Source organism: Malania oleifera, chromosome 8, assembly GCF_029873635.1.
Source record: "Malania oleifera isolate guangnan ecotype guangnan chromosome 8, ASM2987363v1, whole genome shotgun sequence".
In the NCBI taxonomy this organism is placed as follows: Eukaryota; Viridiplantae; Streptophyta; class Magnoliopsida; order Santalales; family Ximeniaceae; genus Malania; species Malania oleifera.
Genome location: NC_080424.1, coordinates 92,747,995 through 92,758,057, shown reverse-complemented (window position 1 = coordinate 92,758,057; position 10,063 = coordinate 92,747,995).

Genomic DNA, 10,063 nt, shown 5'->3' with positions numbered 1-10,063 from the left:
TGGAGAAAATTTTATAGATTACGTTAAAAAGGCTTATCAGCCAAAATTTATCAGAAGACTAATGATCCTTTACCTTAAGAATAAGCACTATGTAAGAGGAACAAAAATACCGAGGCAACATATCACTTCTGAAGAATTCTCTTACTGCATCCATCATATCATTTTTAATAATCTTCCAACAGGTAATATAGAAAGAAGACCCAAACCCATCCGGTCCCGGGCTACTATTCACAGAAATAGACGAAACAACTTCATAAACCTCCTCCTCAGTCGGTTCTTTCCTCAGCTGACCTATAGACTCCTCAAAAACTACCGAATGTATGATATCTTCTAGATTTGACCTTTGTACTGAACTATTTTGCCCCAAAAATTGCTTAAAATACTTCATAGCCTCATCATGGACCATCTGCATATTTTCCAACACCGGACCATCAGGAAGCATCATTGAATTTACACAAGAATTTCGCCTTTTTTGCGTAATCACAGCATGGAAAAACTTTGAATTCTAATTCCCATCTATCAACCATTTCATCTTTGCTTGTCGCGCCAATCTAGCATCTTCCCTTCTATACCAAACTTTCAATTCAACCTTAGAAACAAGGAACTCTTCTTCAACTGATTCCGAGTATTCTGTATGCAGTAAATTCTCATATTTTTCTACCCTTTCCTCCAGCTCTCGAATAAATTTACCAACACAACCGAAAGTCTATTTATTCCGCACCCTAAGCCTTTTTTTTAGCCCTTTTAATTTACCCACCAATTTACACAATCCTGAATCCGCCACAATGTGTTCTCTCCAAGATGATTCAACCATTTCCAAAAAATCCCCATGTGACGTCCACATGTTCTAAAACCTAAAAGGTGCTCACCCATACCTCTCCATACTCGCACACAGCTATAATAAGATAGGAGAATGATTTGAAGTATTTTTTTTCAACAAAGAAGTCTTAACTTCAACATATTTTATAGAAAAAACATTATTAATCAGCATCCTGTCTAGTTTTGCCTAACTTCTTCTCAAACCTTGTTGGTCGTTACACCATGAAAATTGACTTCCTTCGAATTTGAGGTCCAATAATCCACAACCATCAATATAATCATTGAATTCAACCATAGACGAACCCAAGTGAGGTCTACCTTCCACCCTTTCCTCATCTGACCAAATTACATTAAAATCTCTCATAACAACCCAAGCCACATCAACACTCGACATCCCCTGAAACTGTTCCCATAAATCTCTTTTCTCAATATGATAACATTTAGCATTTACAAAAGTAAGAAGTAGGGAGCTTCTATCCTCTGTTAACAAAACTGTCACACATTTATTTAAGGTACCCACCCAATCCACTTGAACATCATCTTTCCAGAACAACCAAATCTTCCCACCTTCCTCTACATTAGAGCAAAAGTTAGTAAATTGCAAGTACATCGCCCACCTTTGTATCTTTTCTAAATCTTGAAAAGGTTTCGAGACTGCCAAAATCGAAACTTTCTTATCCTTCACAATTTGTTTTAATCTTCTCTTCGACGTTCCCAACCCTCTTATATTCCAAAACATAATTTTATCAATCATAAGTTCAACTTTTGAGGTACTACCTTAGACCTCTTAGACTTTCTCACTTGTCAATCATCTTTATTTCTTCCTTCCGATTCACCCACTGTCACATTACCTAGATCAGAATAATATTCTTTTTGAGTATCAATGCAAACCTCCGAATCTCCCTTAGATAACACATCATAATTATCCCTCCACACTCCACCCTCCACTTCCCCTCTCTCTCTCATCCACCTCCTCCGCTAAAATCAACTCTCCATCTTTATCCTTTTCAACTTTTCCCCTCCCCCCTTCATAAACAACTTTGATTTCCTAAACAGACCTAGAACAATCTCCCAGTTCTACCTGCACCCCTACCACCCATGACTTCTAGTCTTTACAATGATTGGCTTTCTCTCCACTATTCTTCTCTACCAAATTAACTTCCTCCACTTTTTTAGTACCCACATTATTAACCTCATTCACAATTTCTTTTTTTTTTTCTCAATCACCTTCGATGAACCATTCACATTTCCATCCTTATTTTCCTCCACCCGTTGTTCCTGACTCTTCAAAACAGGACCTTCCTCTTCAACTATCATATTCTCTTTTCTACCCACTTCTTTCCAAACCATCCCATCTACCTCCTTCCTCATACCCACCTTCCTTTTATCCTTAGGCTTAACTTCAAATCAGTATACTACTTCAGTGTGACCTTGCTTACAACATTTGTTACAATAGAAACCCCTCTTCTCATATATTACCCTTTGCCAATTCTTTTTTTGTCCAACCACCAACAGAAAGCCCTCCATAGGATCCTTCTGCAAATCCACTTCAACACATAATCTCGCACCCATGGCTCGTGTTCTATATAACGTGGCATTATCCGTTCCCAAAAATCTACCAAATCTAGTGGCCAAACTTTGTAAACAGTCCATTCTATATAAATGTAAAGGTAGACCTGGTAAGAAAATCCACTGAGGTGCGATTGATGGCTCCTTGTTGACATCAGAATTCACAGACCAGTTAAAAAACTGAAATTGGCACATTGCCACCCATCTTCCTTCTCGTGCCCATGCATGGATGTAGTTCTTTTCGTTTACCAAATGCAACAGAACATGGTAGTTATCCATAAAACTTATCATGGGAACTTCAGAGAGGCCCCATGATTGGATAATATGCCTTCGAAAGACATCGATAGACGGCCTTGCAGAAATAAATTTAAGCACCAATGCAAACTTCAGATCCTTCGCAGCCTTTTCCATCTCCACATTCGAGAAAACAAAACCTAATTCCCCATTAATTAGTTCTGGTTTCCTCAATGGGATTTTGAATTTTGAAGATGGAATTAGCCTCTTCAAGGCTTCAGCAAATGATTTTCCCCCAGCAAAACCTTCCCCTTTTTCGACCTTAACATCTACCGAACCACTCCCTGTCTCCTGTATACTAGCATCGACACCTCCCCTCAACCCTCCAGTAACAGCTACCGAAGATGGTTCAGTCATGTCTAAAAAATTATCCGTTTTCCATATGGACCACCAAAAAACAAATAAAAATAATAAATAAAAATAAAAAACCAAACCTACAGTCCCGTAGACCTACATTTGCCGTCACCGTATGTCACTCACGCAGATTCTTCGTCACCACTTCATCTCCCCAACCCTCTCGCAGCAACGCTAGAGCCGATTGCTGCCAAAGCCGGAGGCGAATGAGTCCGACAACGGAGGCACCTCGCACAGATTTTATATATATATAAATCCTTCTTGAATCTAGGGAGAAACCCCCAACCGTTGGCATGCAAAGAAGAAACGCCGTCAGGGGCGAACAGGGCGCTTTAGGGGCAACGGAATAGCACTCCGTTGTCGTCTTCCCTCGTGACGACTGTATGGGGCGAGCGTGCAAAGAAGCCAGTGAAGGAGACCCAACACGCCGTCAGTGGTTACGGAATAGCACTCCATCGTCGTCTTACCTCGCGACGGCGGCTAGGGTTTCAACCGCACACTGGTGTTACTTCCCGGAAGTATAAATACTTGGCATTGTTTCTCCCATTTTGCCTTGTGGTAGTAGCACCTGAGCTTACACAACTAAGAGGTATTCCTAATTAATAAGTGTTTGACTCAAATAAAGTGTTTTTAATATTATTTTGACTATTCCACGTACTAATACGATACCTTTTAATTAGTTGATTTTAAATCAAAATCCTAAGTGTGAAGGACAAATTTTACCACTTGAAAGTACTATAGTTTGCTTGTTTAAAATTACCAAAAGTAGGATGACGCACCATTTTTGCTCTCTTTGCAAATGCAATTATGAATACATCTTTTTGTATTGTGAAGTCAACTTGCAGGTCTTGAGATTCCATTATCAATGTTTTTAGAATCATTCACATTGAAGGAGATTCTTTCTACATGGACTTTAAAATAATTCTGAAATTAGCAATCTCAATCGCTAATATTTGGGAATTATGGAATGACATGTTGGGTTTTTTCCTTATGCAAATGAGGGAAGTTATTTGTGAAAATTAGTGCATTATTGTGCATCCTTGAGGGGAATGAAGAAGAGAAGAAAACTTGCTAAAATTTATGGTTAAAGATGTGTATACAACTACATGATCGTTATGATTAGATGGCAATTTTTGTACGATTTAGCTAAAAATTTTAATACCTTGCTTATGGCTCATTCTTCTTCCATCTGATTAGTTTGATTCTTATCTGAAAACCGTTTGCCTTAGCTTCGTGGTTTGAACGACAACCTTTGCTTTTGGTGAGATCTGTCGATTTCTCATGGAATTTTGATTCCACCATTATAAGTTGGTGATGACTTACGTTGATTTCTATACCAAGAATCTATGTTGTTTGATGAATTTATCTTATGTTTTCTTCTAGTTTCAGTTAGGGAAGACTTATAACCTATTATATTTGACATAGTGAAAGATTGGAAGTGGACTTCGGGTCTCGTGGTTTTTCCCTTCACACTAATATATTTTCTACGTAAATCTTGATCTTCTTGATCTTTGTGATTGTGTGGCTGATTTGTGTTTTTTGACTATTGATTATCTCAGTTTTTTTGGAGTAGTTCAAATGATTGAACCAAGACCACATTCAAACCGTGAGAGCCCTAAAATAATACTCCCACAATGAGATCCTAGGATTTGCAATCAATGGTCTAATACAAAAGAAGATTTTTTGGAAATATTAGGGCTTCAGACATTACCTTGGCATTGGTAGAGGCGGGAAGGAGGAAGAGACGCAGTGGCGGAGGTGTGGATCGAGGAGGAGGAAACATGGCAGCGGAGGTGGGGAGGAGGAGGAGAGGTAATAGAGGAGGCATAGAGAAGGAGGAGGGGCGACAATGAAGGCGGGGAAGAAAAGTTGAGGTAGCAACAAAGGTGTGGAGGATAACTAGATTGAGGTAGTAGGGGCAATAGGGGAAGGATACTATTTAGCAGGGGAGAGGGAAGTCATCGCGAGGGATTAAGCAACCTAGAGGGAAATAACAAAGGGTCCAGGGGGGTCCTAAAAAAAAAGAGGGACCGGGGGGGGGGGGGGTACAGTAGTGACTGATAAAGATTTTGTCACTAAAGAGTAAAATTGATGCATGGTTCAACACCCTTTTTCGCAACATCCCTGAGAAGAGTTCGGAATGGTAAGGAATAATAATATTGAAAGTTCGATAGAATCGCCACTAACCTATTATTTGTCTAGGTGCGGTTAGGTTACCTAATTACCACACGTTGATAAGTTTCTAGACTAATCTTGGGGCAAGGAACAAGTAGTATTGGTTTGAATTTTTCAAAGTTAAGATCGAGAGTTCCATAATGTGAGGGGAAGGTACTAGCATCCCCTATACACCCGTTCTATGAACGATACCTAATTAACTATGAATTATCCCTAAATTGAATCTAATGATCTTTAATTAACTCATTAAAAATAAATAAATATTATAATATTATAACAAAATATGAAATAATGTGTGATTTAGGAATGTCTAATAAGACTTCTAAATGAAGGGATCTTATTAAATAAACCCTCTCAGAACAAATACATATGAGGTTTGAAAATACCTTTTTACCTTATGTTTAATCATTGTGATGCACACACGTAAAAATAATATATATATATATATATATATATATATATATATATATACATACATATATATAGATAATAAATTCATCAAATTTGATAAATAAATAAAAAATTCTTTAAAAGATTCCAAGATTTTTCAAATTTTTTTTCACAATTTTTATAAATTTTTCAACATTTTTTAGTAATTTTATGGAATTCTTAAAGACTTTTCCCTTCATTTTTGATATTTTTATTTTCCCATTTTTGTTATCTGAATCAAAATAACTCAAGTAATTTTATTTATTTTTTATTTATTAATATATTTTTAAAATTTTTTACTTTTTTTTTTCATTTTTTATAAATGAAAAATAAATTAAAAATTAATTTTAAAATTAACGAAATGAACTGACGATTCAAGACAAGTCAGACCGGTGCCATCGATCTGAACCATGTTGACTCGGTCGGGAAAAAGGTGGTTGGTTATGTGTCAGTCAGCAATGGCAACATGTGACATTGTTTTTTTTTTTAATTTTCTGCAGCAAGATGATGTCAACATAGTGTCACTTGTCACGTGGCAGATCCTGGTTGACAAGGATTGCTAACGTGGGAGTGATTCAGCTGTCTAAAGAAAACACACATTGGATGACCAATATTACACCACGTCACTTCCCAAATACGAGGTCTTGGTTGTATAACGTGTCACTGTTCGTACTATGACACGTGTTCCACTTGTATATATAACACATTTATTTTCTCTCTCCTTTCTTTTCTACTCTTTTGTTCTCTTTCCTTCTCTTCTCTTCTTTTCTCTTTGTTTTCTCTCTCTTTCTCTTTTCTTCTTCGTACAAATCTCACTTTCTCTCTCTGCTCCACCACTAATACTTATGAACCTAAGAAAAGCAATGGAAAGCTCAATGACTCAAAAAGGCACATTCATATGAAGAGTGATCCAAAAGAAGTTCAAGCAACACAAACATGTGTAAAGTGCATGTGAAAACTTCAAGCTAACTCAAGTTCAAGTTAAAAGGGACATAAGGCAAAATACCATGGATGTAGTAACCGGAAAAAAAAATATAATAATAATAATAATAAAATAATAAAATAATAAAATAAAATAAATTAATTAAATTAATAAGTAAAATGAACAGTATGATAAGCAACAAATATATATATATATATATATAAATATTAAATCATTTATTTATATATATATATATATATATATATATATATATATATATATATATGTGTGTGTGTGTGTGTGTGTGTGTATATATATATATATATATATATATATATATATATAAAGGTATGAAAGCTTCTTAAGAAGCTTACTTTACTTTACTTTATTTAAGGTTTATTATATATATATATATATTATTAAATTAGCACAAGCTTCTTAAAGAAGCTTGGAAATCAAATTTTGGATATTTTTTTGGAAGTGCTCTCTCTCTCTCTCTCTCTCTCTCTCTCTCTCTCTCTCTCTCTCCTACGACTCTCTCTCTTCGATTCCGGGCTAGTTTTACGCCGGATCGACAAACCGAAACCACCACGACGCTCCTGGCGAAGTTCTCTACAAGTCTACCGGAACGGATCGTCAGGAAAACGAAGTTGGATTTCATCCCAAATCCAAGGTAAGGCTTTATATTCAATATTTGGATTTTTGACAGTTGAAGAAAGTAATATACGCGTAAAAATACTGAACTTTAATACTGAAAATTTTCAGTTCCAAGGTATTGATTGGGAACGTTGGGAATCATCCCTAAGTTGAGGTAAGACTTTTTAAGTCGAATTTGACTTAGTGGTAGTTATAGAAAATATTGTACGTACGAAAATACTAAACTTTAATTCTGTGAGTTTTCATTTTCAGGGTATTGAGTTGAAAACCTTGTGGGTACGGGGAAGATTTTCTTAGGGGCTTTTCAGGAATCAGGTAAGGGGATAAACTAAGCTAGTTTTGTTTTGAGAAAATGTATGTATATATATATATATATATATAGCATCTGGTTTCAGGAAAAATAAATATATTTATATATGTGATTTATATTTGGAAAATACTGTTTAAATGATTATATGTTGAATACGTAGAAAATTGTTTAGTGTGGCATGAGTATAAAAATGTTGTGAAATACTGTTTTTTTTTTGGGAATGGGGACGATATGGATTTCTATGATGGAAAATCGGCATACGGGCCGAGATATTTATATATATATATATGTGATTTGCCGGCGTATGGGCCGTGCTATGTGATTTGCTAGCGTACGGGCTGTGCTATGTGATTTGCCGGCGTACGGGACGTGCTATGTGGTCTACCAGCGTACGGGCTGTGCTATGTGATTTGCCGGCGTACGAGCCGTGCTATGTTAAAATGTGTAATACCGGCGTACGGGCCGATGATTTTCATGATACACGTATATATGTGAAATGATATGATTGATGTGAAAATAAATGATATGAGATATTTATGTATCACGGTTTTAGTATATGTATATGATATTAGAACCTGGTTGGCTTGGTCTAGGCTAGCACTTGCACGGTACCGTTGCTATGTGTCCATGGTCTTCGTGATCATGATATCTGTGTTAACGCCGCTGTACGGAGTGGTGTGAGATTGGATGGTCGATGTGGTTATTTTCAAGAAGTGTGCTATTATCGCCCCTAGTGTACGGACCAGTCTGGGTAGACCCATCGGACCTACAGACTACTGTTTGACTTGGCAGTGGTCGGCCAACCATTGTCAGGTCCCGCCTTCGGGCTACACAACCCAGTCATATGGGGGTAATACATGACAACAGCCAACTAACCTACCAGGATTGTTTTTTGTTATTATTATTGTATGAGATGAGATATGTTTATGAAAATGCAGTATATTCTGCTATGTGTTGATATGCATATATTTTTCCATATTTGATAAACAGTATTGAATATGTTATGTATGGTATATGTAGAACACAAAATACTCATGTTGCCACACACTGGTATTAGTTTATTTCCCTTACTGAGAGGTGTCTCACTCCTAAATCTTATACATTTTTCAGGAGCCCCTGATAGGAGAGCGGGAAAAGCCCCGCTGATCTATATCAGTTGTTTGCCCTCTTTGGAAGGGTAAGTTTTTGGTAGGGACAGTTAGGTTTTGTGGGGGATTGTCCCTAGATTTCATTTTTGAGATGTATATACTGTGAGATAGTAATTGTAGTGACTCTGGTATGTGTTATGCACATTATGATGAGATGTATATGATTTTATACTTTCTGCTGGGTAGGCTTCTGCTGTATGTTTTGTTATATCCCTGATGCCCACGGGCCCAGGTGGATTGTGACCTGCTGAGCTGGGATTTATGATGTGATGATAATTTATTTATATATAAAAAAAAATATGTGAAAAAAAAGAGCAGGTCGTTGCAGTTGGTATCAGAGCCTAGGTTGCTAGGTTCTGTAGACTTTAGAGTGCAGCAGGAACAATACCAGAGTTTAGGAAATGATTTGAGGTTTTGTTCTACAGTCTAGAAGCAGGACTTCCGTGGTAGTTTCTGTGTTTTTCCTGGGGTGACGATTTCAGGAAAACCATAGTAAGCTATTGTCGGGTTGTGTTCCTAGAATGTAGGACTGGGGATTAACAATGAGTTAGAAATGTTTAGATGAGTGGCGAGGATAGGTGGGTAAATTATGAGGATAGGATTACTAAATTGCAACTGCTATTTTCTAGGATGGATCTAGAAGGAAATAGTGCCCATGCGAGTGGCAGTGATGGAGCAGGACCATCAGGTATAGCTAGGACCGACTCTGATGCGATATTACGTAGCGTGGCTCAGCAGGTTATGGCTGAGATTGTTAGGAGCTCGAGGGAGCAGAGTGGTCCATCTACAGGCCATGGGTGCACTATAGAGAAATTTACAAAGATGAATCCTCCAGCGTTCATAGGTGGAGTTGATCCAGTAGCCGCTGAGAACTGGATGCAGGAGATTGAGAAAATCTTGGCTGTGCTGCAATGTACTGAGGAACAAAGGGTCCTCTTTGCCACTTATAAATTGATAGGAGAGGCTGAGAGGTGGTGGACTGCAGTGAGACTATTAGAGCAGCAGAGGGTGACTCCAATAGCTATGACATGGGACCGGTTTAAAGATCTGTTCTTTGACAGATATTTTCCAGCTACTGTGAGGGAGGCTAAGGTAGAAGAGTTCCTGAGTCTGAAGCAGGGACAGCTATCCGTCCAGCAGTATGCAGCACGTTTTATCGAGCTCTCTCGATTTGCCCCATACATTGTTCCTGATGAGGTGAAGAAGGCGAGGCAGTTTGAGAGAGGCCTGAGGCGGAGTATATTCAGGCAAGTGGTGGTGCTATGGATCCAGGACTTCGCTGAGTTGGTCGACAGGGCGGCCTTGGCAGAGATTGGTGAGCGTCTTGATGCGGATGAGCAGGGACAGAGGAAGAGATCTGCATCTACAAGCTACCAGCAGGGTCAC